The sequence below is a fragment of the Oreochromis niloticus genome, linkage group LG3 (assembly GCF_001858045.2).
Source record: "Oreochromis niloticus isolate F11D_XX linkage group LG3, O_niloticus_UMD_NMBU, whole genome shotgun sequence".
Taxonomy (NCBI): domain Eukaryota; kingdom Metazoa; phylum Chordata; class Actinopteri; order Cichliformes; family Cichlidae; genus Oreochromis; species Oreochromis niloticus.
This window is the reverse complement of record NC_031967.2, coordinates 74,180,612-74,205,366: the sequence shown is the minus strand read 5'-3', so window position 1 is coordinate 74,205,366 and position 24,755 is coordinate 74,180,612. Positions and strand designations below refer to the sequence as shown.

The window sequence follows — 24,755 nt, the reverse complement described above, 5'->3', positions numbered from 1 at the left end:
TCAGAAGCTCCAGTAGGGGTTTAATGCCTGGGACCTCCAGCATTTGTTCTAGAACTGACGAATCTTCTTGGATGAGGTGAAAAGAAGTTTTTGAAGCTTTCAAGAGTACCGTGAGGTGGATAACTCAGCACATACACAGACTTTCAAAGATTTCCTAACTCCAAGATTAAGAATGCAATCAACACTGTGAAGAAGATGGTTTCCAAAGGTAACAGGAAGGCACTGCTGGGATTTGAACCCAGGATCTCCTGTTTACTAGACAGGCGCTTTGACCAGCTAAGCCACAGCGCCTCCTGCTGTCATGCAAACTGATCGTACCTGGTATTAGCTGGTACTGCAGAAGGAGATGAGTTCAATTTTGTAACTTTTGTGCACTATAAATGTAGGATATGGTTAAATAGTCCAACAAGTAACTTCCTGTTCCTAACTTCTTCAATGACCTGAGTGGAAACATCATAAGGTGAAGGAGAATCTTTTGAGACTGATTCAACAGGGTGAGTCTGAACAAGTTGTCCCAAAATGTCTCCGGTAGCTGACGTTTTGTGGACTTTTACTCCAGCCAGTCTTTTTGTGGTCGCAATCTGGTCGTCTTCTTTGGGTCCATTTGGTAATACATTAGGGTTATGATAGGGCAGAGAATGGCAGTGCTCTAATCATTGCCGGTTTCTGAACAATCATTCCCAGCTAAATCAACTGCTGGTGAGTTTGCAGGTTTAGACCGTGTTGCTTTGGATGCTGTCTCTTCCACAGTGGGTGGGAGATACCGACAAGGCAAGAGCCGGTCTCTGTGTAGCACTCTTTCAGGCCCATCTGTTCCTTCAGGCACCACAACAGAAACAGGAGAGTCCTGAATCTGTCTGATTACAGTGGACACGGTTCGGCTCCACCGATCAGCGATTTTGTGCTTACCCCTGATGGCAACAGTCCTCAAAACAACTCTATTTCCTTGGCAAGGGTGGATTCCCGCACTTTACTGTCAAACCTTTGTTTGATTCGCAAAGCACTCTTTTGACTGTGCTCAATGGCTAACTGGTAGCTTTCTGCAAGACTCTCTCAGCTCTCCAGATCTAATTTCTGTTCACGTAGCCAATCGGAAAGAGACATCTGCAGCAGGGGGCATGGCCCAGCTACATCAGTTTGACAGGAATCTGCTGGTATTGCAGAGCTCCAATAGCCAAACATTGTACTCGTGCAGACGATGGTACTGCTGCCTCCTCCTCAAGAGTTGAAGAATACTCATGTCTCTTGCATACTGCCTTTACCGCCTCAGTTGGAAAATCAGGCTCTTTGTTGCGGCGCAAGAGTTGTGCAGTAAAGCCTTCAATGCCATTTTCCTCATCATTAGAACTCTGATCAGATATATCACAGGCATGCAGATACGGACGTCTCAACAGCCCATCTGCATCTTGGTTGTTCTTCCCAGCGCTATACTCAATATCAAAATGAAAAGTGGAAAGTACGGCCAACCAGCGATGCCTACTGCGTCCAACTTTGCAGATGTTAAAACGTATGTGAGTGGATTATTGTCTGTCATCACTGTAAATTTTGCTCCACAGAGATAGCGGAAAACGTTCTGGGTGACAGTCCACTTGACAGAGGAAGTCAAGCTTGTGTGCAGGGTACCTTTGCTCGGACTTGGAGAGACCCTACTGGCATAGGCAATGACTCTTAACTTGCTCTCCTGTTCTTGTTATAAGGCTGCACCGAGAACGTGGGCGCTTGCATCGGTGTGCACAATATAATGTTTCTTTGGATCTGCAAACCCAAGAACAGGAGCTGTTGTGTGAGCTTGTGAATCAATGTCTTAAAAGTATCTTCAGAGGTTGGGGTCCATTTTTCATGAAAAGGCTTTTTGAGATCCGCACTTGTAGAAACCTTGCGGTTTCTGCCAGACAGACTGGATTTTCTCTTCAGTGGGAGGCAACCAGCGCTTAAGTGATTAAGGGGTGTTGCAAGCTTGGAATAGTCTTTTATAAACCTCCTGTAATATCCAGTGAACCCAAGGAAAGACTTAAGCTACTTGATGTTAGCTGGTCTTGGCCGGGTAGTGAGGGCAGCTGGATCTGTTTTGACCCCTTCTGATGATACAACACGGCCGAGATATTGGACAGATGTCCCGAAGAACTGACATTTCTCTGGCGACAGCTTTAAAGTAAATTCTTTCATCCTATGGAGGACCTTCAGCGATCGTTCCTCATGGTTCTCAAGTGTAGCTGAGAAAAGAGTGACATCATCAAGAAAAACCAAGACCTGACTCAAATTCCTGCTGCCTATACACTTTTCCAAAACATAAGAGGAAACAAGAAAACTAGAACACCTTCTTATGCTGTTTTTAATAGAGAACACTACGGCATTTATTTTAACACAACACCTAACAGTCGTACCTTCTCTTATGAGTAACTCTAATGATTTGCAGAATCTTGACAATACTTTTGGGACAAAAGCTTAATATAACCCTGCCTCAGCCAGTTTCTATATTGGTCCGTTTACATCTGTTGTTACAGTTGGGCAGTTTGATGTTTTAGTACACTTTGAGTATGGAATCTTTTCACCTGCATGTGGAGCACAGCTGTTGGGGTGTCCTTTGCTAAATCTTTAGTGCCTCCACACTTGAGATTCAACAACTTACTTTCTTCTATTTTGACATTAAGGAAAGCTTGCCTACACAGATTCTCTTATTTTGAAACAGCTCAACAGGCACTGCTGGGATTTGAACCCAGGATCTCCTGTTTACAAGCAGGTGCTTTGACCGGCTAAGCTACAGTGCCTCCTTCAGGGAAGGGAAAAACCAAGTAAATCAGAACCTCTGCAGACACAGTTTTGAATGGGTTGCTGACATTTTTCCCCACCAGCTGTTGGACAGTAGCCAGAGGAACACAGCTCAAGGCGCTGTGGCTTAGCTGGCCAAAGCACCTGTCTCGTAAACAGGAGATCCTGGGTTCAAATCCCAGCAGTGCCTTGCCTCCCTACCAATGCCATTACATTTCATTAACGAGTGCTGATGGCGGGAAGCATTGGGAGTTATGCTTTCTGTCCTTCATTTCTAAGAAGAGGATATAATGAAAATTTAGACATGCCCAAGACATCAATATCGGGTGAACAACCCTCAGAAGCTCCAGTAGGGGTTTAATGCCTGGGACCCTCCAGCATTTGTTCTAGAACTGACGAATCTTCTTGGATGAGGTGAAAAGAAGTTTTTGAAGCTTTCAAGAGTACCGTGAGGTGGATAACTCAGCACATACACAGACTTTCAAAGATTTCCTAACTCCAAGATTAAGAATGCAATCAACACTGTGAAGAAGATGGTTTCCAAAGGTAACAGGAAGGCACTGCTGGGATTTGAACCCAGGATCTCCTGTTTACTAGACAGGCGCTTTGACCAGCTAAGCCACAGCGCCTCCTGCTGTCATGCAAACTGATCGTACCTGGTATTAGCTGGTACTGCAGAAGGAGATGAGTTCAATTTTGTAACTTTTGTGCACTATAAATGTAGGATATGGTTAAATAGTCCAACAAGTAACTTCCTGTTCCTAACTTCTTCAATGACCTGAGTGGAAACATCATAAGGTGAAGGAGAATCTTTTGAGACTGATTCAACAGGGTGAGTCTGAACAAGTTGTCCCAAAATGTCTCCGGTAGCTGACGTTTTGTGGACTTTTACTCCAGCCAGTCTTTTTGTGGTCGCAATCTGGTCGTCTTCTTTGGGTCCATTTGGTAATACATTAGGGTTATGATAGGGCAGAGAATGGCAGTGCTCTAATCATTGCCGGTTTCTGAACAATCATTCCCAGCTAAATCAACTGCTGGTGAGTTTGCAGGTTTAGACCGTGTTGCTTTGGATGCTGTCTCTTCCACAGTGGGTGGGAGATACCGACAAGGCAAGAGCCGGTCTCTGTGTAGCACTCTTTCAGGCCCATCTGTTCCTTCAGGCACCACAACAAAACAGGAGAGTCCTGAATCTGTCTGATTACAGTGGACACGGTTCGGCTCCACCGATCAGCGATTTTGTGCTTACCCCTGATGGCAACAGTCCTCAAAACAACTCTATTTCCTTGGCAAGGGTGGATTCCCGCACTTTACTGTCAAACCTTTGTTTGATTCGCAAAGCACTCTTTTGACTGTGCTCAATGGCTAACTGGTAGCTTTCTGCAAGACTCTCTCAGCTCTCCAGATCTAATTTCTGTTCACGTAGCCAATCGGAAAGAGACATCTGCAGCAGGGGCATGGCCCAGCTACATCAGTTTGACAGGAATCTGCTGGTATTGCAGAGCCTCCAATAGCCAAACATTGTACTCGTGCAGACGATGGTACTGCTGCCTCCTCCTCAAGAGTTGAAGAATACTCATGTCTCTTGCATACTGCCTTTACCGCCTCAGTTGGAAAATCAGGCTCTTTGTTGCGGCGCAAGAGTTGTGCAGTAAAGCCTTCAATGCCATTTTCCTCATCATTAGAACTCTGATCAGATATATCACAGGCATGCAGATACGGACGTCTCAACAGCCCATCTGCATCTTGGTTGTTCTTCCCAGCGCTATACTCAATATCAAAATGAAAAGTGGAAAGTACGGCCAACCAGCGATGCCTACTGCGTCCAACTTTGCAGATGTTAAAACGTATGTGAGTGGATTATTGTCTGTCATCACTGTAAATTTTGCTCCACAGAGATAGCGGAAAACGTTCTGGGTGACAGTCCACTTGACAGACAGGAAGTCAAGCTTGTGTGCAGGGTACCTTTGCTGGACTTGGAGAGACCCTACTGGCATAGGCAATGACTCTTAACTTGCTCTCCTGTTCTTGTTATAAGGCTGCACGAGAACGTGGGCGCTTGCATCGGTGTGCAATATAATGTTTCTTTGGATCTGCAAACCCAAGAACAGGAGCTGTTGTGTGAGCTTGTGAATCAATGTCTTAAAAGTATCTTCAGAGGTTGGGGTCCATTTTTCATGAAAAGGCTTTTTGAGATCCGCACTTGTAGAAACCTTGCGGTTTCTGCCAGACAGACTGGATTTTCTCTTCAGTGGGAGGCAACCAGCGCTTAAGTGATTAAGGGGTGTTGCAAGCTTGGAATAGTCTTTTATAAACCTCCTGTAATATCCAGTGAACCCAAGGAAAGACTTAAGCTACTTGATGTTAGCTGGTCTTGGCCGGGTAGTGAGGGCAGCTGGATCTGTTTTGACCCCTTCTGATGATACAACACGGCCGAGATATTGGACAGATGTCCCGAAGAACTGACATTTCTCTGGCGACAGCTTTAAAGTAAATTCTTTCATCCTATGGAGGACCTTCAGCGATCGTTCCTCATGGTTCTCAAGTGTAGCTGAGAAAAGAGTGACATCATCAAGAAAAACCAAGACCTGACTCAAATTCCTGCTGCCTATACACTTTTCCAAAACATAAGAGGAAACAAGAAAACTAGAACACCTTCTTATGCTGTTTTTAATAGAGAACACTACGGCATTTATTTTAACACAACACCTAACAGTCGTACCTTCTCTTATGAGTAACTCTAATGATTTGCAGAATCTTGACAATACTTTTGGGACAAAAGCTTAATATAACCCTGCCTCAGCCAGTTTCTATATTGGTCCGTTTACATCTGTTGTTACAGTTGGGCAGTTTGATGTTTTAGTACACTTTGAGTATGGAATCTTTTCACCTGCATGTGGAGCACAGCTGTTGGGGTGTCCTTTGCTAAATCTTTAGTGCCTCCACACTTGAGATTCAACAACTTACTTTCTTCTATTTTGACATTAAGGAAAGCTTGCCTACACAGATTCTCTTATTTTGAAACAGCTCAACAGGCACTGCTGGGATTTGAACCCAGGATCTCCTGTTTACAAGACAGGTGCTTTGACCGGCTAAGCTACAGTGCCTCCTTCAGGGAAGGGAAAAACCAAGTAAATCAGAACCTCTGCAGACACAGTTTTGAATGGGTTGCTGACATTTTTCCCCACCAGCTGTTGGACAGTAGCCAGAGGAACACAGCTCAAGGCGCTGTGGCTTAGCTGGCCAAAGCACCTGTCTCGTAAACAGGAGATCCTGGGTTCAAATCCCAGCAGTGCCTTGCCTCCCTACCAATGCCATTACATTTCATTAACGAGTGCTGATGGCGGGAAGCATTGGGAGTTATGCTTTCTGTCCTTCATTTCTAAGAAGAGGATATAATGAAAATTTAGACATGCCCAAGACATCAATATCGGGTGAACAACCCTCAGAAGCTCCAGTAGGGTTTAATGCCTGGGACCCTCCAGCATTTGTTCTAGAACTGACGAATCTTCTTGGATGAGGTGAAAAGAAGTTTTTGAAGCTTTCAAGAGTACCGTGAGGTGGATAACTCAGCACATACACAGACTTTCAAAGATTTCCTAACTCCAAGATTAAGAATGCAATCAACACTGTGAAGAAGATGGTTTCCAAAGGTAACAGGAAGGCACTGCTGGGATTTGAACCCAGGATCTCCTGTTTACTAGACAGGCGCTTTGACCAGCTAAGCCACAGCGCCTCCTGCTGTCATGCAAACTGATCGTACCTGGTATTAGCTGGTACTGCAGAAGGAGATGAGTTCAATTTTGTAACTTTTGTGCACTATAAATGTAGGATATGGTTAAATAGTCCAACAAGTAACTTCCTGTTCCTAACTTCTTCAATGACCTGAGTGGAAACATCATAAGGTGAAGGAGAATCTTTTGAGACTGATTCAACAGGGTGAGTCTGAACAAGTTGTCCCAAAATGTCTCCGGTAGCTGACGTTTTGTGGACTTTTACTCCAGCCAGTCTTTTTGTGGTCGCAATCTGGTCGTCTTCTTTGGGTCCATTTGGTAATACATTAGGGTTATGATAGGGCAGAGAATGGCAGTGCTCTAATCATTGCCGGTTTCTGAACAATCATTCCCAGCTAAATCAACTGCTGGTGAGTTTGCAGGTTTAGACCGTGTTGCTTTGGATGCTGTCTCTTCCACAGTGGGTGGGAGATACCGACAAGGCAAGAGCCGGTCTCTGTGTAGCACTCTTTCAGGCCCATCTGTTCCTTCAGGCACCACAACAGAAACAGGAGAGTCCTGAATCTGTCTGATTACAGTGGACACGGTTCGGCTCCACCGATCAGCGATTTTGTGCTTACCCCTGATGGCAACAGTCCTCAAAACAACTCTATTTCCTTGGCAAGGGTGGATTCCCGCACTTTACTGTCAAACCTTTGTTTGATTCGCAAAGCACTCTTTTGACTGTGCTCAATGGCTAACTGGTAGCTTTCTGCAAGACTCTCTCAGCTCTCCAGATCTAATTTCTGTTCACGTAGCCAATCGGAAAGAGACATCTGCAGCAGGGGGCATGGCCCAGCTACATCAGTTTGACAGGAATCTGCTGGTATTGCAGAGCCTCCAATAGCCAAACATTGTACTCGTGCAGACGATGGTACTGCTGCCTCCTCCTCAAGAGTTGAAAATACTCATGTCTCTTGCATACTGCCTTTATCGCCTCAGTTGGAAAATCAGGCTCTTTGTTGCGGCGCAAGAGTTGTGCAGTAAAGCCTTCAATGCCATTTTCCTCATCATTAGAACTCTGATCAGATATATCACAGGCATGCAGATACGGACGTCTCAACAGCCCATCTGCATCTTGGTTGTTCTTCCCAGCGCTATACTCAATATCAAAATGAAAAGTGGAAAGTACGGCCAACCAGCGATGCCTACTGCGTCCAACTTTGCAGATGTTAAAACGTATGTGAGTGGATTATTGTCTGTCATCACTGTAAATTTTGCTCCACAGAGATAGCGGAAAAACGTTCTGGGTGACAGTCCACTTGACAGATAGGAAGTCAAGCTTGTGTGCAGGGTACCTTGCTCGGACTTGGAGAGACCTCTACTGGCATAGGCAATGATCTTAACTTGCTCTCCTGTTCTTGTTATAAGGCTGCACGAGAACGTGGGCGCTTGCATCGGTGTGCACAATATAATGTTTCTTTGGATCTGCAAACCAAGAACAGGAGCTGTTGTGTGAGCTTGTGAATCAATGTCTTAAAGTATCTTCAGAGGTTGGGGTCCATTTTTCATGAAAGGCTTTTTGAGATCCGCACTTGTAGAAACCTTGCGTTCTGCCAGACAGACTGGATTTTCTCTTCAGTGGGAGGCAACCAGCGCTTAAGTGATTAGGGTGTTGCAAGCTTGGAATAGTCTTTTTATAAACCTCCTGTAATATCCAGTGAACCCAAGAAAGATTAAGCTACTTGATGTTAGCTGGTCTTGGCCGGGTAGTGAGGGAGCTGGATCTGTTTGACCCCTTCTGATGATACAACACGGCCGAGATATTGGACAGATGTCCGAAGAACTGACATTTCTCTGGCGACAGCTTTAAGTAAATTCTTTCATCCTATGGAGACCTTCAGCGATCGTTCCTCATGGTTCTCAAGTGTAGCTGAGAAAGAGTGACATCATCAAGAAAACCAAGACCTGACTCAAATTCCTGCTGCCTATACACTTTTCCAAAACATAAGAGGAAACAAGAAAACTAGAACACTTCTTATGCTGTTTTAATAGAGAACACTACGGCATTTATTTTAACACAACACCTAACAGTCGTACCTTCTCTTATGAGTAACTCTAATGATTTGCAGAATCTTGACAATACTTTTGGGACAAAAGCTTAATATAACCCTGCCTCAGCCAGTTTCTATATTGGTCCGTTTACATCTGTTGTTACAGTTGGGCGTTTGATGTTTTAGTACACTTTGAGTATGGAATCTTTTCACCTGCATGTGGAGCACAGCTGTTGGGGTGTCCTTGCTAAATCTTTAGTGCCTCCACACTTGAGATTCAACAACTTACTTTCTTCTATTTTGACATTAGGAAAGCTTGCCTACACAGATTCTCTTATTTTGAAACAGCTCAACAGGCACTGCTGGATTTGAACCCAGGATCTCCTGTTTACAAGACAGGTGCTTTGACCGGCTAAGCTACAGTGCCTCCTTCAGGGAAGGGAAAAACCAAGTAAATCAGAACCTCTGCAGACACAGTTTGAATGGGTTGCTGACATTTTTCCCCACCAGCTGTTGGACAGTAGCCAGAGGAACACAGCTCAAGGCGCTGTGGCTTAGCTGGCCAAAGCACCTGTCTCGTAAACAGGAGATCCTGGGTTCAAATCCCAGCAGTGCCTTGCCTCCCTACCAATGCCATTACATTTCATTAACGAGTGCTGATGGCGGGAAGCATTGGGAGTTATGCTTCTGTCCTTCATTTCTAAGAAGAGGATATAATGAAAATTAGACATGCCCAAGACATCAATATCGGGTGAACAACCTCAGAAGCTCCAGTAGGGTTTAATGCCTGGGACCCTCCAGCATTTGTTCTAGAACTGCGAATCTTCTTGGATGAGGTGAAAAGAAGTTTTTGAAGTTTCAAGAGTACCGTGAGGTGGATAACTCAGCACATACACAGACTTTCAAAGATTTCCTAACTCCAAGATTAAGAATGCAATCAACACTGTGAAGAAGATGGTTTCCAAAGGTAACAGGAAGGCACTGCTGGGATTTGAACCCAGGATCTCCTGTTTACTAGACAGGCGCTTTGACCAGCTAAGCCACAGCGCCTCCTGCTGTCATGCAAACTGATCGTACCTGGTATTAGCTGGTACTGCAGAAGGAGATGAGTTCAATTTTGTAACTTTTGTGCACTATAAATGTAGGATATGGTTAAATAGTCCAACAAGTAACTTCCTGTTCCTAACTTCTCAGTGACCTGAGTGGAAACATCATAAGGTGAAGGAGAATCTTTTGGACTGATCAACAGGGTGAGTCTGAACAAGTTGTCCAAAATGTCTCCGGTAGCTGACGTTTTGTGGACTTTTACTCCAGCCAGTCTTTTTGTGGTCGCAATCTGGTCGTCTTCTTGGTCCATTTGGTAATACATTAGGGTTATGATAGGGCAGAGAATGGCAGTGCTCTAATCATTGCCGGTTTCTGAACAATCATTCCCAGCTAAATCAACTGCTGGTGAGTTTGCAGGTTTAGACCGTGTTGCTTTGGATGCTGTCTCTTCCACAGTGGGTGGGAGATACCGACAAGGCAAGAGCCGGTCTCTGTGTAGCACTCTTTCAGGCCCATCTGTTCCTTCAGGCACCACAACAGAAACAGGAGAGTCCTGAATCTGTCTGATTACAGTGGACACGGTTCGGCTCCACCGATCAGCGATTTTGTGCTTACCCCTGATGGCAACAGTCCTCAAACAACTCTATTTCCTTGGCAAGGGTGGATTCCCGCACTTTACTGTCAAACCTTTGTTTGATTCGCAAAGCACTCTTTTGACTGTGCTCAATGGCTAACTGGTAGCTTTCTGCAAGACTCTCTCAGCTCTCCAGATCTAATTTCTGTTCACGTAGCAATCGGAAAGAGACATCTGCAGCAGGGGGCATGGCCCAGTACATCAGTTTGACCAGGAATCTGCTGGTATTGCAGAGCCTCCAATAGCCAAACATTGTACTCGTGCAGACGATGGTACTGCTGCCTCTCCTCAAGAGTTGAAGAATACTCATGTCTCTTGCATACTGCCTTTACCGCCTCAGTTGGAAATCAGGCTCTTTGTTGCGGCGCAAGAGTTGTGCAGTAAAGCCTTCAATGCATTTTCCTCATCATTAGAACTCTGATCAGATATATCACAGGCATGCAGATACGGACGTCTCAACAGCCCATCTGCATCTTGGTTGTTCTTCCCAGCGCTATACTCAATATCAAAATGAAAGTGGAAAGTACGGCCAACCAGCGATGGCCTACTGCGTCCAACTTTGCAGATGTTAAAACGTATGTGAGTGGATTATTGTCTGTCATCACTGTAAATTTTGCTCCACAGAGATAGCGGAAACGTTCTGGGTGACAGTCCACTTGACAGACAGGAAGTCAAGCTTGTGTGCAGGGTACCTTTGCTGGACTTGGAGAGACCCCTACTGGCATAGGCAATGACTCTTAACTTGCTCTCCTGTTCTTGTTATAAGGCTGCACCGAGAAGTGGGCGCTTGCATCGGTGTGCACAATATAATGTTTCTTTGATCTGCAAACCCAAGAACAGGAGCTGTTGTGTGAGCTTGTGAATCAATGTCTTAAAAGTATCTTCAGAGGTTGGGGTCCATTTTTCATGAAAAGGCTTTTTGAGATCCGCACTTGTAGAAACCTTGCGGTTTCTGCCAGACAGACTGGATTTTCTCTTCAGTGGGAGGCAACCAGCGCTTAAGTGATTAAGGGGTGTTGCAAGCTTGAATAGTCTTTATAACCTCCTGTAATATCCAGTGAACCCAAGGAAAGACTTAAGCTACTTGATGTTAGCTGGTCTTGGCCGGTAGTGAGGGCAGCTGGATCTGTTTTGACCCCTTCTGATGATACAACACGGCCGAGATATTGGACAGATGTCCGAAGAACTGACATTTCTCTGGCGGACAGCTTTAAAGTAATTCTTTCATCCTATGGAGGACCTCAGCGATCGTTCCTCATGGTTCTCAAGTGTAGCTGAGAAAAGAGTGACATCATCAAGAAAACCAAGACCTGACTCAAATTCCTGCTGCCTATACACTTTTCCAAACATAAGAGGAACAAGAAACTAGAACACCTTCTTATGCTGTTTTTAATAGAGAACACTACGGCATTTATTTTAACACAACACCTAACAGTCGTACCTTTCTTATGAGTAACTCTAATGATTTGCAGAATCTTGACAATACTTTTGGACAAAGCTTAATATAACCCTGCCTCAGCCAGTTCTATATTGGTCCGTTTACATCTGTTGTTACAGTTGGGCAGTTTGATGTTTTAGTACACTTTGAGTATGGAATCTTTTCACCTGCATGTGGAGCACAGCTGTTGGGGTGTCCTTTGCTAATCTTTAGTGCCTCCACACTTGAGATTCAACAACTTACTTTCTTCTATTTTGACATTAAGGAAGCTTGCCTACACAGATTCTCTTATTTTGAAACAGCTCAACAGGCATGCTGGATTTGAACCCAGGATCTCCTGTTTACAAGGCAGGTGCTTTGACCGGCTAAGCTACAGTGCCTCCTTCAGGGAAGGGAAAAACCAAGTAATCAGAACCTCTGCAGACACAGTTTTGAATGGGTTGCTGACATTTTCCCCACCAGCTGTTGGACAGTAGCCAGAGGACACAGCTCAAGGCGCTGTGGCTTAGCTGGCCAAAGCACCTGTCTGTAAACAGGAGATCCTGGGTTCAAATCCCAGCAGTGCCTTGCCTCCCTACCAATGCCATTACATTTCATTAACGAGTGCTGATGGCGGGAAGCATTGGGAGTTATGCTTTCTGTCCTTCATTTCTAAGAAGAGGATAATGAAAATTTAGACATGCCCAAGACATCAATATCGGGTGAACAACCCTCAGAAGCTCCAGTAGGGGTTTAATGCCTGGGACCCTCCAGCATTTGTTCTAGAACTGACGAATCTTCTTGGATGAGGTGAAAAGAAGTTTTTGAAGCTTTCAGAGTACCGTGAGGTGGATAACTCAGCACATACACAGACTTTCAGAGATTTCCTAACTCCAAGATTAAGAATGCAATCAACACTGTGAGAAGATGGTTTCCAAAGGTAACAGGAAGGCACTGCTGGGATTTGAACCCAGGATCTCCTGTTTACTAGACAGGCGCTTTGACCAGCTAAGCCACAGCGCCTCCTGCTGTCATGCAAACTGATCGTACTGGTATTAGCTGGTACTGCAGAAGGAGATGAGTTCAATTTGTAACTTTTGTGCACTATAAATGTAGGATATGGTTAAATAGTCCAACAAGTAACTTCCTGTTCCTAACTTCTTCAATGACCTGAGTGGAAACATCATAAGGTGAAGGAGAATCTTTTGAGACTGATTCAACAGGGTGAGTCTGAACAAGTTGTCCCAAAATGTCTCCGGTAGCTGACGTTTTGTGGACTTTTACTCCAGCCAGTCTTTTTGTGGTCGCAATCTGGTCGTCTTCTTTGGGTCCATTGGTAATACATTAGGGTTATGATAGGGCAGAGAATGGCAGTGCTCTAATCATTGCCGGTTTCTGAACAATCATTCCCAGCTAAATCAACTGCTGGTGAGTTTGCAGGTTTAGACCGTGTTGCTTTGGATGCTGTCTCTTCCACAGTGGGTGGGAGATACCGACAAGGCAAGAGCCGGTCTCTGTGTAGCACTCTTCAGGCCCATCTGTTCCTTCAGGCACCACACAGAAACAGGAGAGTCCTGAATCTGTCTGATTACAGTGGACACGGTTCGGCTCCACCGATCAGCGATTTTGTGCTTACCCCTGATGGCAACAGTCCTCAAACAACTCTATTTCCTTGGCAAGGGTGGATTCCGCACTTTACTGTCAAACCTTTGTTTGATTCGCAAAGCACTCTTTTGACTGTGCTCAATGGCTAACTGGTAGCTTTCTGCAAGACTCTCTCAGCTCTCCAGATCTAATTTCTGTTCACGTAGCCAATCGGAAAGAGACATCTGCAGCAGGGGCATGGCCCAGCTACATCAGTTTGACAGGAATCTGCTGGTATTGCAGAGCCTCCAATAGCCAAACATTGTACTCGTGCAGACGATGGTACTGCTGCCTCCTCCTCAGAGTTGAAGAATACTCATGTCTCTTGCATACTGCCTTTACGCCTCAGTTGGAAATCAGGCTCTTTGTTGCGGCGCAAGAGTTGTGCAGTAAGCCTTCAATGCCATTTTCCTCATCATTAGAACTCTGATCAGATATATCACAGGCATGCAGATACGGACGTCTCAACAGCCCATCTGCATCTTGGTTGTTCTTCCCAGCGCTATACTCAATATCAAAATGAAAAGTGGAAAGTACGGCCAACCAGCGATGGCCTACTGCGTCCAACTTTGCAGATGTTAAAACGTATGTGAGTGGATTATTGTCTGTCATCACTGTAAATTTTGCTCCACAGAGATAGCGGAAACGTTCTGGGTGACAGTCCACTTGACAGACAGGAAGTCAGCTTGTGTGCAGGGTACCTTTGCTCGGACTTGGAGAGACCTCTACTGGCATAGGCAATGACTCTTAACTTGCTCTCCTGTTCTTGTTATAAGGCTGCACGAGAACGTGGGCGCTTGCATCGGTGTGCACAATATAATGTTTCTTTGGATCTGCAAACCAAGACAGGAGCTGTTGTGTGAGCTTGTGATCAATGTCTTAAAAGTATCTTCAGAGGTTGGGGTCCATTTTCATGAAAGGCTTTTTGAGATCCGCACTTGTAGAACCTTGCGGTTTCTGCCAGACAGACTGGATTTTCTCTTCAGTGGGAGGCAACCAGCGCTTAAGTGATTAAGGGGTGTTGCAAGCTTGGAATAGTCTTTTATAACCTCCTGTAATATCCAGTGAACCCAGGAAGACTTAAGCTACTTGATGTTAGCTGGTCTTGGCCGGGTAGTGAGGGCAGCTGGATCTGTTTTGACCCCTTCTGATGATACAACCGGCCGAGATATTGGACAGATGTCCGAAGAATGACATTTCTCTGGCGACAGCTTTAAAGTAATTCTTTCATCCTATGGAGGACCTTCAGCGATCGTTCCTCATGGTTCTCAAGTGTAGCTGAGAAAAGAGTGACATCATCAAGAAAAACCAAGACCTGACTCAAATTCCTGCTGCCTATACACTTTTCCAAACATAAGAGGAAACAAGAAACTAGAACACCTTCTTATGCTGTTTTTAATAGAGAACACTACGGCATTTATTTTAACACAACACCTAACAGTCGTACCTTCTCTTATGAGTAACTCTAATGATTTGCAGAATCTTGACAATACTTTTGGGACAAAAGCTTAATATAACCCTGCCTCAGCCAGTTTCTATATTGGTCCGTTTAATCTGTTGTTACAGTTGGGCAGTTTGATGTTTTAGTACACTTTGAGTATGGAATCTTTTCACCTGCATGTGGAGCACAGCTGTTGGGGTGTCCTTTGCTAATCTTTAGTGCCTCCACACTTGAGATTCAACAACTTACTTTCTTCTATTTTGACATTAAGGAAAGCTTGCCTACACAGATTCTCTTATTTTGAAACAGCTCAACAGGCACTGCTGGGATTTGAACCCAGGATCTCCTGTTTACAAGACAGGTGCTTTGACCGGCTAAGCTACAGTGCCTCCTTCAGGGAAGGGAAAAACCAAGTAATCAGAACTCTGCAGACACAGTTTTGAATGGGTTGCTGACATTTTTCCCCACCAGCTGTTGGACAGTAGCCAGAGGAACACGCTCAAGGCGCTGTGGCTTAGCTGGCCAAAGCACCTGTCTCGTAAACAGGAGATCCTGGTTCAAATCCCAGCAGTGCCTTGCCTCCCTACCAATGCCATTACATTTCATTAACGAGTGCTGATGGCGGGAAGCATTGGGAGTTATGCTTTCTGTCCTTCATTTCTAAGAAGAGGATATAATGAAATTTAGACATGCCCAAGACATCAATATCGGGTGAACAACCCTCAGAAGCTCCAGTAGGGGTTTAATGCCTGGGACCTCCAGCATTTGTTCTAGAACTGACGAATCTTCTTGGATGAGGTGAAAGAAGTTTTTGAAGCTTTCAAGAGTACCGTGAGGTGGATAACTCAGCACATACACAGACTTTCAAGATTTCCTAACTCCAAGATTAAGAATGCAATCAACACTGTGAAGAAGATGGTTTCCAAAGGTAACAGGAAGGCACTGCTGGGATTTGAACCCAGGATCTCCTGTTTACTAGACAGGCGCTTTGACCAGCTAAGCCACAGCGCCTCCTGCTGTCATGCAAACTGATCGTACCTGGTATTAGCTGGTACTGCAGAAGGAGATGAGTTCATTTTGTAACTTTTGTGCACTATAAATGTAGGATATGGTTAAATAGTCCAACAAGTAACTTCCTGTTCCTAACTTCTTCAATGACCTGAGTGGAACATCATAAGGTGAAGGAGAATCTTTTGAGACTGATTCAACAGGGTGAGTCTGAACAAGTTGTCCCAAATGTCTCCGGTAGCTGACGTTTTGTGGACTTTTACTCCAGCCAGTCTTTTTGTGGTCGCAATCTGGTCGTCTTCTTTGGGTCATTTGGTAATACATTAGGGTTATGATAGGGCAGAGAATGGCAGTGCTCTAATCATTGCGGTTTCTGAACAATCATTCCCAGCTAAATCAACTGCTGGTGAGTTTGCAGGTTTAGACCGTGTTGCTTTGGATGCTGTCTCTTCCACAGTGGGTGGGAGATACGACAAGGCAAGAGCCGGTCTCTGTGTAGCACTCTTTCAGGCCCATCTGTTCCTTCAGGCACCACAACAGAAACAGGAGAGTCCTGAATCTGTCTGATTACAGTGGACACGGTTCGGCTCCACCGATCAGCGATTTTGTGCTTACCCCTGATGGCAACAGTCCTCAAAACAACTCTATTTTCCTTGGCAAGGGTGGATTCCCGCACTTTACTGTCAAACCTTTGTTTGATTCGCAAGCACTCTTTTGACTGTGCTCAATGGCTAACTGGTAGCTTTCTGCAAGACTCTCTCAGCTCTCCAGATCTAATTTCTGTTCACGTAGCCAATCGGAAAGAGACATCTGCAGCAGGGGGCATGGCCCAGCTACATCAGTTTGACAGGAATCTGCTGGTATTGCAGAGCTCCAATAGCCAAACATTGTACTCGTGCAGACGATGGTACTGCTGCCTCCTCCTCAAGAGTTGAAGAATACTCATGTCTCTTGCATACTGCCTTTACGCCTCAGTTGGAAAATCAGGCTCTTTGTTGCGGCGCAAGAGTTGTGCAGTAAAGCCTTCAATGCCATTTTCCTCATCATTAGAACTCTGATCAGATATATCACAGGCATGCAGATACGGACGTCTCAACAGCCCATCTGCATCTTGGTTGTTCTTCCCAGCGCTATACTCAATATCAAATGAAAAGTGGAAAGTACGGCCAACCAGCGATGCCTACTGCGTCCAACTTTGCAGATGTTAAACGTATGTGAGTGGATTATTGTCTGTCATCACTGTAAATTTTGCTCCACAGAGATAGCGGAAAACGTTCTGGGTGACAGTCCACTTGACAGACAGGAAGTCAAGCTTGTGTGCAGGGTACCTTTGCTGGACTTGGAGAGACCCCTACTGGCATAGGCAATGACTCTTAACTTGCTCTCCTGTTCTTGTTATAAGGCTGCACCGAGAACGTGGCGCTTGCATCGGTGTGCACAATATATGTTTCTTTGGATCTGCAAACCCAAGAACAGGAGCTGTTGTGTGAGCTTGTGAATCAATGTCTTAAAGTATCTTCAGAGGTTGGGGTCCATTTTTCATGAAAAGGCTTTTTGAGATCCGCACTTGTAGAAACCTTGCGGTTTCTGCCAGACAGACTGGATTTTCTCTTCAGTGGGAGGCAACCAGCGCTTAAGTGATTAAGGGGTGTTGCAAGCTTGGAATAGTCTTTTATAAACCTCCTGTAATATCCAGTGAACCCAAGGAAAGACTTAAGCTACTTGATGTTAGCTGGTCTTGGCCGGGTAGTGAGGGCAGCTGGATCTGTTTTGACCCCTTCTGATGATACAACACGGCCGAGATATTGGACAGATGTCCCGAAGAACTGACATTTCTCTGGCGACAGCTTTAAAGTAAATTCTTTCATCCTATGGAGGACCTTCAGCGATCGTTCCTCATGGTTCTCAAGTGTAGCTGAGAAAAGAGTGACATCATCAAGAAAAACCAAGACCTGACTCAAATTCCTGCTGCCTATACACTTTTCCAAAACATAAGAGGAAACAAGAAAACTAGAACACCTTCTTATGCTGTTTTTAATAGAGAACACTACGGCATTATTTTAACACAACACCTAACAGTCGTACCTTCTCTTATGAGTAACTCTAATGATTTGCAGAATCTTGACAATACTTTTGGGACAAAAGCTTAATATAACCCTGCCTCAGCCAGTTTCTATATTGGTCCGTTTACATCTGTTGTTACAGTTGGGCAGTTTGATGTTTTAGTACACTTTGAGTATGGAATCTTTTCACCTGCATGTGGAGCACAGCTGTTGGGGTGTCCTTTGCTAAATCTTTAGGCCTCCACACTTGAGATTCAACAACTTACTTTCTTCTATTTTGACATTAAGGAAAGCTTGCCTACACAGATTCTCTTATTTTGAAACAGCTCACAGGCACTGCTGGGATTTGAACCCAGGATCTCCTGTTTACAAGCAGGTGCTTTGACCGGCTAAGCTACAGTGCCTCCTTCAGGGAAGGGAAAACCAAGTAAATCAGAACCTCTGCAGACACAGTTTTGAATGGGTTGCTGACATTTTTCCCCACCAGCTGTTGGACAGTAGCCAGAGGAACACAGCTCAAGGCGCTGTGGCTTAGCTGGCCAAAGCACCTGTCTCGTAAACAGGAGATCCTGGGTTCAAATCCCAGCAGTGCCTTGCCTCCTACCAATGCCATTACATTTCATTAACGAGTGCTGATGGCGGGAAGCATTGGGAGTTATGCTTTCTGTCCTTCATTTCTAAGAAGAGGATATAATGAAAATTTAGACATGCCAAGACATCAATATCGGGTGAACAACCCTCAGAAGCTCCAGTAGGGGTTTAATGCCTGGGACCCTCCAGCATTTGTTCTAGAACTGACGAATCTTCTTGGATGAGGTGAAAAGAAGTTTTTGAAGCTTTCAAGAGTACCGTGAGGTGGATAACTCAGCACATACACAGACTTTCAAGATTTCCTAACTCCAAGATTAAGAATGCAATCAACACTGTGAAGAAGATGGTTTCCAAAGGTAACAGGAAGGCACTGCTGGGATTTGAACCCAGGATCTCCTGTTTACTAGACAGGCGCTTTGACCAGCTAAGCCACAGCGCCTCCTGCTGTCATGCAAACTGATCGTACCTGGTATTAGCTGGTACTGCAGAAGGAGATGAGTTCAATTTGTAACTTTTGTGCACTATAAATGTAGGATATGGTTAAATAGTCCAACAAGTAACTTCCTGTTCCTAACTTCTTCATGACCTGAGTGGAAACATCATAAGGTGAAGGAGAATCTTTTGAGACTGATTCAACAGGGTGAGTCTGAACAAGTTGTCCCAAAATGTCTCCGGTAGCTGACGTTTTGTGGACTTTTACTCCAGCCAGTCTTTTTGTGGTCGCATCTGGTCGTCTTCTTTGGGTCCATTTGGTAATACATTAGGGTTATGATAGGGCAGAGAATGGCAGTGCTCTAATCATTGCCGGTTTCTGAACAATCATTCCCAGCTAAATCAACTGCTGGTGAGTTTGCAGGTTTAGACCGTGTTGCTTTGGATGCTGTCTCTTCCACAGTGGGTGGGAGATACCGACAAGGCAAGAGCCGGTCTCTGTGTAGCACTCTTTCAGGCCCATCTGTTCCTTCAGGCACCACAACAGAAACAGGAGAGTCCTGAATCTGTCTGATTACAGTGGACACGGTTCGGCTCCACCGATCAGCGATTTTGTGCTTACCCCTGATGGCAACAGTCCTCAAAACAACTCTATTTTCCTTGGCAAGGGTGGATTCCCGCACTTTACTGTCAAACCTTTGTTTGATTCGCAAAGCACTCTTTTGACTGTGCTCAATGGCTAACTGGTAGCTTTCTGCAAGACTCTCTCAGCTCTCCAGATCTAATTTCTGTTCACGTAGCCAATCGGAAAGAGACATCTGCAGCAGGGGGCATGGCCCAGCTACATCAGTTTGACAGGAATCTGCTGGTATTGCAGAGCCTCCAATAGCCAAACATTGTACTCGTGCAGACGATGGTACTGCTGCCTCCTCCTCAAGAGTTGAAGAATACTCATGTCTCTTGCATACTGCCTTTACCGCCTCAGTTGGAAAATCAGGCTCTTTGTTGCGGCGCAAGAGTTGTGCAGTAAAGCCTTCAATGCCATTTTCCTCATCATTAGAACTCTGATCAGATATATCACAGGCATGCAGATACGGACGTCTCAACAGCCCATCTGCATCTTGGTTGTTCTTCCCAGCGCTATACTCAATATCAAAATGAAAAGTGGAAAGTACGGCCAACCAGCGATGCCTACTGCGTCCAACTTTGCAGATGTTAAAACGTATGTGAGTGGATTATTGTCTGTCATCACTGTAAATTTTGCTCCACAGAGATAGCGGAAAACGTTCTGGGTGACAGTCCACTTGACAGACAGGAAGTCAAGCTTGTGTGCAGGGTACCTTTGCTCGGACTTGGAGAGACCCTACTGGCATAGGCAATGACTCTTAACTTGCTCTCCTGTTCTTGTTATAAGGCTGCACCGAGAACGTGGGCGCTTGCATCGGTGTGCACAATATAATGTTTCTTTGGATCTGCAAACCCAAGAACAGGAGCTGTTGTGTGAGCTTGTGAATCAATGTCTTAAAAGTATCTTCAGAGGTTGGGGTCCATTTTTCATGAAAAGGCTTTTTGAGATCCGCACTTGTAGAAACCTTGCGGTTTCTGCCAGACAGACTGGATTTTCTCTTCAGTGGGAGGCAACCAGCGCTTAAGTGATTAAGGGGTGTTGCAAGCTTGGAATAGTCTTTTATAAACCTCCTGTAATATCCAGTGAACCCAAGGAAAGACTTAAGCTACTTGATGTTAGCTGGTCTTGGCCGGGTAGTGAGGGCAGCTGGATCTGTTTTGACCCCTTCTGATGATACAACACGGCCGAGATATTGGACAGATGTCCCGAAGAACTGACATTTCTCTGGCGACAGCTTTAAAGTAAATTCTTTCATCCTATGGAGGACCTTCAGCGATCGTTCCTCATGGTTCTCAAGTGTAGCTGAGAAAAGAGTGACATCATCAAGAAAAACCAAGACCTGACTCAAATTCCTGCTGCCTATACACTTTTCCAAACATAAGAGGAAACAAGAAAACTAGAACACCTTCTTATGCTGTTTTTAATAGAGAACACTACGGCATTTATTTTAACACAACACCTAACAGTCGTACCTTCTCTTATGAGTAACTCTAATGATTTGCAGAATCTTGACAATACTTTTGGGACAAAAGCTTAATATAACCCTGCCTCAGCCAGTTTCTATATTGGTCCGTTTACATCTGTTGTTACAGTTGGGCAGTTTGATGTTTTAGTACACTTTGAGTATGGAATCTTTTCACCTGCATGTGGAGCACAGCTGTTGGGTGTCCTTTGCTAAATCTTTAGTGCCTCCACACTTGAGATTCAACAACTTACTTTCTTCTATTTTGACATTAAGGAAAGCTTGCCTACACAGATTCTCTTATTTTGAAACAGCTCAACAGGCACTGCTGGGATTTGAACCCAGGATCTCCTGTTTACAAGACAGGTGCTTTGACCGGCTAAGCTACAGTGCCTCCTTCAGGGAAGGGAAAAACCAAGTAAATCAGAACCTCTGCAGACACAGTTTTGAATGGGTTGCTGACATTTTTCCCCACCAGCTGTTGGACAGTAGCCAGAGGAACACAGCTCAAGGCGCTGTGGCTTAGCTGGCCAAAGCACCTGTCTCGTAAACAGGAGATCCTGGGTTCAAATCCCAGCAGTGCCTTGCCTCCCTACCAATGCCATTACATTTCATTAACGAGTGCTGATGGCGGGAAGCATTGGGAGTTATGCTTTCTGTCCTTCATTTCTAAGAAGAGGATATAATGAAAATTTAGACATGCCCAAGACATCAATATCGGGTGAACAACCCTCAGAAGCTCCAGTAGGGGTTTAATGCCTGGGACCCTCCAGCATTTGTTCTAGAACTGACGAATCTTCTTGGATGAGGTGAAAAGAAGTTTTTGAAGCTTTCAAGAGTACCGTGAGGTGGATAACTCAGCACATACACAGACTTTCAGAGATTTCCTAACTCCAAGATTAAGAATGCAATCAACACTGTGAAGAAGATGGTTTCCAAAGGTAACAGGAAGGCACTGCTGGGATTTGAACCCAGGATCTCCTGTTTACTAGACAGGCGCTTTGACCAGCTAAGCCACAGCGCCTCCTGCTGTCATGCAAACTGATCGTACCTGGTATTAGCTGGTACTGCAGAAGGAGATGAGTTCAATTTGTAACTTTTGTGCACTATAAATGTAGGATATGGTTAAATAGTCCAACAAGTAACTTCCTGTTCCTAACTTCTTCAATGACCTGAGTGGAAACATCATAAGGTGAAGGAGAATCTTTTGAGACTGATTCAACAGGGTGAGTCTGAACAAGTTGTCCCAAAATGTCTCCGGTAGCTGACGTTTTGTGGACTTTTACTCCAGCCAGTCTTTTTGTGGTCGCAATCTGGTCGTCTTCTTTGGGTCCATTTGGTAATACATTAGGGTTATGATAGGGCAGAGAATGGCAGTGCTCTAATCATTGCCGGTTTCTGAACAATCATTCCCAGCTAAATCAACTGCTGGTGAGTTTGCAGGTTTAGACCGTGTTGCTTTGGATGCTGTCTCTTCCACAGTGGGTGGGAGATACCGACAAGGCAAGAGCCGGTCTCTGTGTAGCACTCTTTCAGGCCCATCTGTTCCTTCAGGCACCACAACAGAAACAGGAGAGTCCTGAATCTGTCTGATTACAGTGGACACGGTTCGGCTCCACCGATCAGCGATTTTGTGCTTACCCCTGATGGCAACAGTCCTCAAAACAACTCTATTTTCCTTGGCAAGGGTGGATTCCCGCACTTTACTGTCAAACCTTTGTTTGATTCGCAAAGCACTCTTTTGACTGTGCTCAATGGCTAACTGGTAGCTTTCTGCAAGACTCTCTCAGCTCTCCAGATCTAATTTCTGTTCACGTAGCCAATCGGAAAGAGACATCTGCAGCAGGGGGCATGGCCCAGCTACATCAGTTTGACAGGAATCTGCTGGTATTGCAGAGCCTCCAATAGCCAAACATTGTACTCGTGCAGACGATGGTACTGCTGCCTCCTCCTCAAGAGTTGAAGAATACTCATGTCTCTTGCATACTGCCTTTACCGCCTCAGTTGGAAAATCAGGCTCTTTGTTGCGGCGCAAGAGTTGTGCAGTAAAGCCTTCAATGCCATTTTCCTCATCATTAGAACTCTGATCAGATATATCACAGGCATGCAGATACGGACGTCTCAACAGCCCATCTGCATCTTGGTTGTTCTTCCCAGCGCTATACTCAATATCAAAATGAAAAGTGGAAAGTACGGCCAACCAGCGATGCCTACTGCGTCCAACTTTGCAGATGTTAAAACGTATGTGAGTGGATTATTGTCTGTCATCACTGTAAATTTTGCTCCACAGAGATAGCGGAAAACGTTCTGGGTGACAGTCCACTTGACAGACAGGAAGTCAAGCTTGTGTGCAGGGTACCTTTGCTCGGACTTGGAGAGACCCTACTGGCATAGGCAATGACTCTTAACTTGCTCTCCTGTTCTTGTTATAAGGCTGCACCGAGAACGTGGGCGCTTGCATCGGTGTGCACAATATAATGTTTCTTTGGATCTGCAAACCCAAGAACAGGAGCTGTTGTGTGAGCTTGTGAATCAATGTCTTAAAAGTATCTTCAGAGGTTGGGGTCCATTTTTCATGAAAGGCTTTTTGAGATCCGCACTTGTAGAAACCTTGCGGTTTCTGCCAGACAGACTGGATTTTCTCTTCAGTGGGAGGCAACCAGCGCTTAAGTGATTAAGGGGTGTTGCAAGCTTGGAATAGTCTTTTATAAACCTCCTGTAATATCCAGTGAACCCAAGGAAAGACTTAAGCTACTTGATGTTAGCTGGTCTTGGCCGGGTAGTGAGGGCAGCTGGATCTGTTTTGACCCCTTCTGATGATACAACACGGCCGAGATATTGGACAGATGTCCCGAAGAACTGACATTTCTCTGGCGACAGCTTTAAAGTAAATTCTTTCATCCTATGGAGGACCTTCAGCGATCGTTCCTCATGGTTCTCAAGTGTAGCTGAGAAAAGAGTGACATCATCAAGAAAAACCAAGACCTGACTCAAATTCCTGCTGCCTATACACTTTTCCAAAACATAAGAGGAAACAAGAAAACTAGAACACCTTCTTATGCTGTTTTTAATAGAGAACACTACGGCATTTATTTTAACACAACACCTAACAGTCGTACCTTCTCTTATGAGTAACTCTAATGATTTGCAGAATCTTGACAATACTTTTGGGACAAAAGCTTAATATAACCCTGCCTCAGCCAGTTTCTATATTGGTCCGTTTACATCTGTTGTTACAGTTGGGCAGTTTGATGTTTTAGTACACTTTGAGTATGGAATCTTTTCACCTGCATGTGGAGCACAGCTGTTGGGGTGTCCTTTGCTAAATCTTTAGTGCCTCCACACTTGAGATTCAACAACTTACTTTCTTCTATTTTGACATTAAGGAAAGCTTGCCTACACAGATTCTCTTATTTTGAAACAGCTCAACAGGCACTGCTGGGATTTGAACCCAGGATTCCTGTTTACAAGACAGGTGCTTTGACCGGCTAAGCTACAGTGCCTCCTTCAGGGAAGGAAAAACCAAGTAAATCAGAACCTCTGCAGACACAGTTTTGAATGGGTTGCTGACATTTTTCCCCACCAGCTGTTGGACAGTAGCCAGAGGAACACAGCTCAAGGCGCTGTGGCTTAGCTGGCCAAAGCACCTGTCTCGTAAACAGGAGATCCTGGGTTCAAATCCAGCAGTGCCTTGCCTCCCTACCAATGCCATTACATTTCATTAACGAGTGCTGATGGCGGGAAGCATTGGGAGTTATGCTTTCTGTCCTTCATTTCTAAGAAGAGGATATAATGAAAATTTAGACATGCCCAAGACATCAATATCGGGTGAACAACCCTCAGAAGCTCCAGTAG

The 24,755-nt window shown here is 44.9% G+C and overlaps 20 non-coding genes across 20 annotated transcripts; 7 read left to right on the top strand and 13 right to left on the bottom strand.

Annotated features, from left to right (window-relative positions):
- Window positions 1–217: 217 nt before the first annotated feature.
- On the bottom strand, window positions 218–291 carry trnat-agu (transfer RNA threonine (anticodon AGU)). Its single transcript has one exon. It is a non-coding gene; the product is annotated as a tRNA-Thr (tRNA).
- A 2,594-nt stretch (window positions 292–2,885) lies between these two features.
- On the top strand, window positions 2,886–2,959 carry trnat-cgu (transfer RNA threonine (anticodon CGU)). The gene has a single exon. It is a non-coding gene; the product is annotated as a tRNA-Thr (tRNA).
- A 365-nt stretch (window positions 2,960–3,324) lies between these two features.
- trnat-agu (transfer RNA threonine (anticodon AGU)) lies at window positions 3,325–3,398 on the bottom strand. The gene has a single exon. It is a non-coding gene; the product is annotated as a tRNA-Thr (tRNA).
- A 2,401-nt stretch (window positions 3,399–5,799) lies between these two features.
- On the bottom strand, window positions 5,800–5,873 carry trnat-ugu (transfer RNA threonine (anticodon UGU)). Its single transcript has one exon. It is a non-coding gene; the product is annotated as a tRNA-Thr (tRNA).
- Window positions 5,874–5,990: 117 nt separating this feature from the next.
- Window positions 5,991–6,064, top strand: trnat-cgu (transfer RNA threonine (anticodon CGU)). Its single transcript has one exon. It is a non-coding gene; the product is annotated as a tRNA-Thr (tRNA).
- Window positions 6,065–6,428: 364 nt separating this feature from the next.
- On the bottom strand, window positions 6,429–6,502 carry trnat-agu (transfer RNA threonine (anticodon AGU)). The gene has a single exon. It is a non-coding gene; the product is annotated as a tRNA-Thr (tRNA).
- Window positions 6,503–8,887: 2,385 nt separating this feature from the next.
- On the bottom strand, window positions 8,888–8,960 carry trnat-ugu (transfer RNA threonine (anticodon UGU)). The gene has a single exon. It is a non-coding gene; the product is annotated as a tRNA-Thr (tRNA).
- A 116-nt stretch (window positions 8,961–9,076) lies between these two features.
- trnat-cgu (transfer RNA threonine (anticodon CGU)) lies at window positions 9,077–9,150 on the top strand. Its single transcript has one exon. It is a non-coding gene; the product is annotated as a tRNA-Thr (tRNA).
- A 359-nt stretch (window positions 9,151–9,509) lies between these two features.
- Window positions 9,510–9,583, bottom strand: trnat-agu (transfer RNA threonine (anticodon AGU)). The gene has a single exon. It is a non-coding gene; the product is annotated as a tRNA-Thr (tRNA).
- A 2,997-nt stretch (window positions 9,584–12,580) lies between these two features.
- Window positions 12,581–12,654, bottom strand: trnat-agu (transfer RNA threonine (anticodon AGU)). The gene has a single exon. It is a non-coding gene; the product is annotated as a tRNA-Thr (tRNA).
- Window positions 12,655–15,031: 2,377 nt separating this feature from the next.
- trnat-ugu (transfer RNA threonine (anticodon UGU)) lies at window positions 15,032–15,105 on the bottom strand. Its single transcript has one exon. It is a non-coding gene; the product is annotated as a tRNA-Thr (tRNA).
- Window positions 15,106–15,219: 114 nt separating this feature from the next.
- On the top strand, window positions 15,220–15,292 carry trnat-cgu (transfer RNA threonine (anticodon CGU)). Its single transcript has one exon. It is a non-coding gene; the product is annotated as a tRNA-Thr (tRNA).
- A 361-nt stretch (window positions 15,293–15,653) lies between these two features.
- trnat-agu (transfer RNA threonine (anticodon AGU)) lies at window positions 15,654–15,727 on the bottom strand. Its single transcript has one exon. It is a non-coding gene; the product is annotated as a tRNA-Thr (tRNA).
- A 2,580-nt stretch (window positions 15,728–18,307) lies between these two features.
- On the top strand, window positions 18,308–18,381 carry trnat-cgu (transfer RNA threonine (anticodon CGU)). The gene has a single exon. It is a non-coding gene; the product is annotated as a tRNA-Thr (tRNA).
- A 362-nt stretch (window positions 18,382–18,743) lies between these two features.
- trnat-agu (transfer RNA threonine (anticodon AGU)) lies at window positions 18,744–18,817 on the bottom strand. Its single transcript has one exon. It is a non-coding gene; the product is annotated as a tRNA-Thr (tRNA).
- Window positions 18,818–21,220: 2,403 nt separating this feature from the next.
- Window positions 21,221–21,294, bottom strand: trnat-ugu (transfer RNA threonine (anticodon UGU)). Its single transcript has one exon. It is a non-coding gene; the product is annotated as a tRNA-Thr (tRNA).
- A 117-nt stretch (window positions 21,295–21,411) lies between these two features.
- Window positions 21,412–21,485, top strand: trnat-cgu (transfer RNA threonine (anticodon CGU)). Its single transcript has one exon. It is a non-coding gene; the product is annotated as a tRNA-Thr (tRNA).
- A 365-nt stretch (window positions 21,486–21,850) lies between these two features.
- trnat-agu (transfer RNA threonine (anticodon AGU)) lies at window positions 21,851–21,924 on the bottom strand. The gene has a single exon. It is a non-coding gene; the product is annotated as a tRNA-Thr (tRNA).
- A 2,406-nt stretch (window positions 21,925–24,330) lies between these two features.
- On the bottom strand, window positions 24,331–24,403 carry trnat-ugu (transfer RNA threonine (anticodon UGU)). Its single transcript has one exon. It is a non-coding gene; the product is annotated as a tRNA-Thr (tRNA).
- A 116-nt stretch (window positions 24,404–24,519) lies between these two features.
- trnat-cgu (transfer RNA threonine (anticodon CGU)) lies at window positions 24,520–24,592 on the top strand. Its single transcript has one exon. It is a non-coding gene; the product is annotated as a tRNA-Thr (tRNA).
- The last annotated feature ends 163 nt before the right edge of the window (window positions 24,593–24,755 follow it).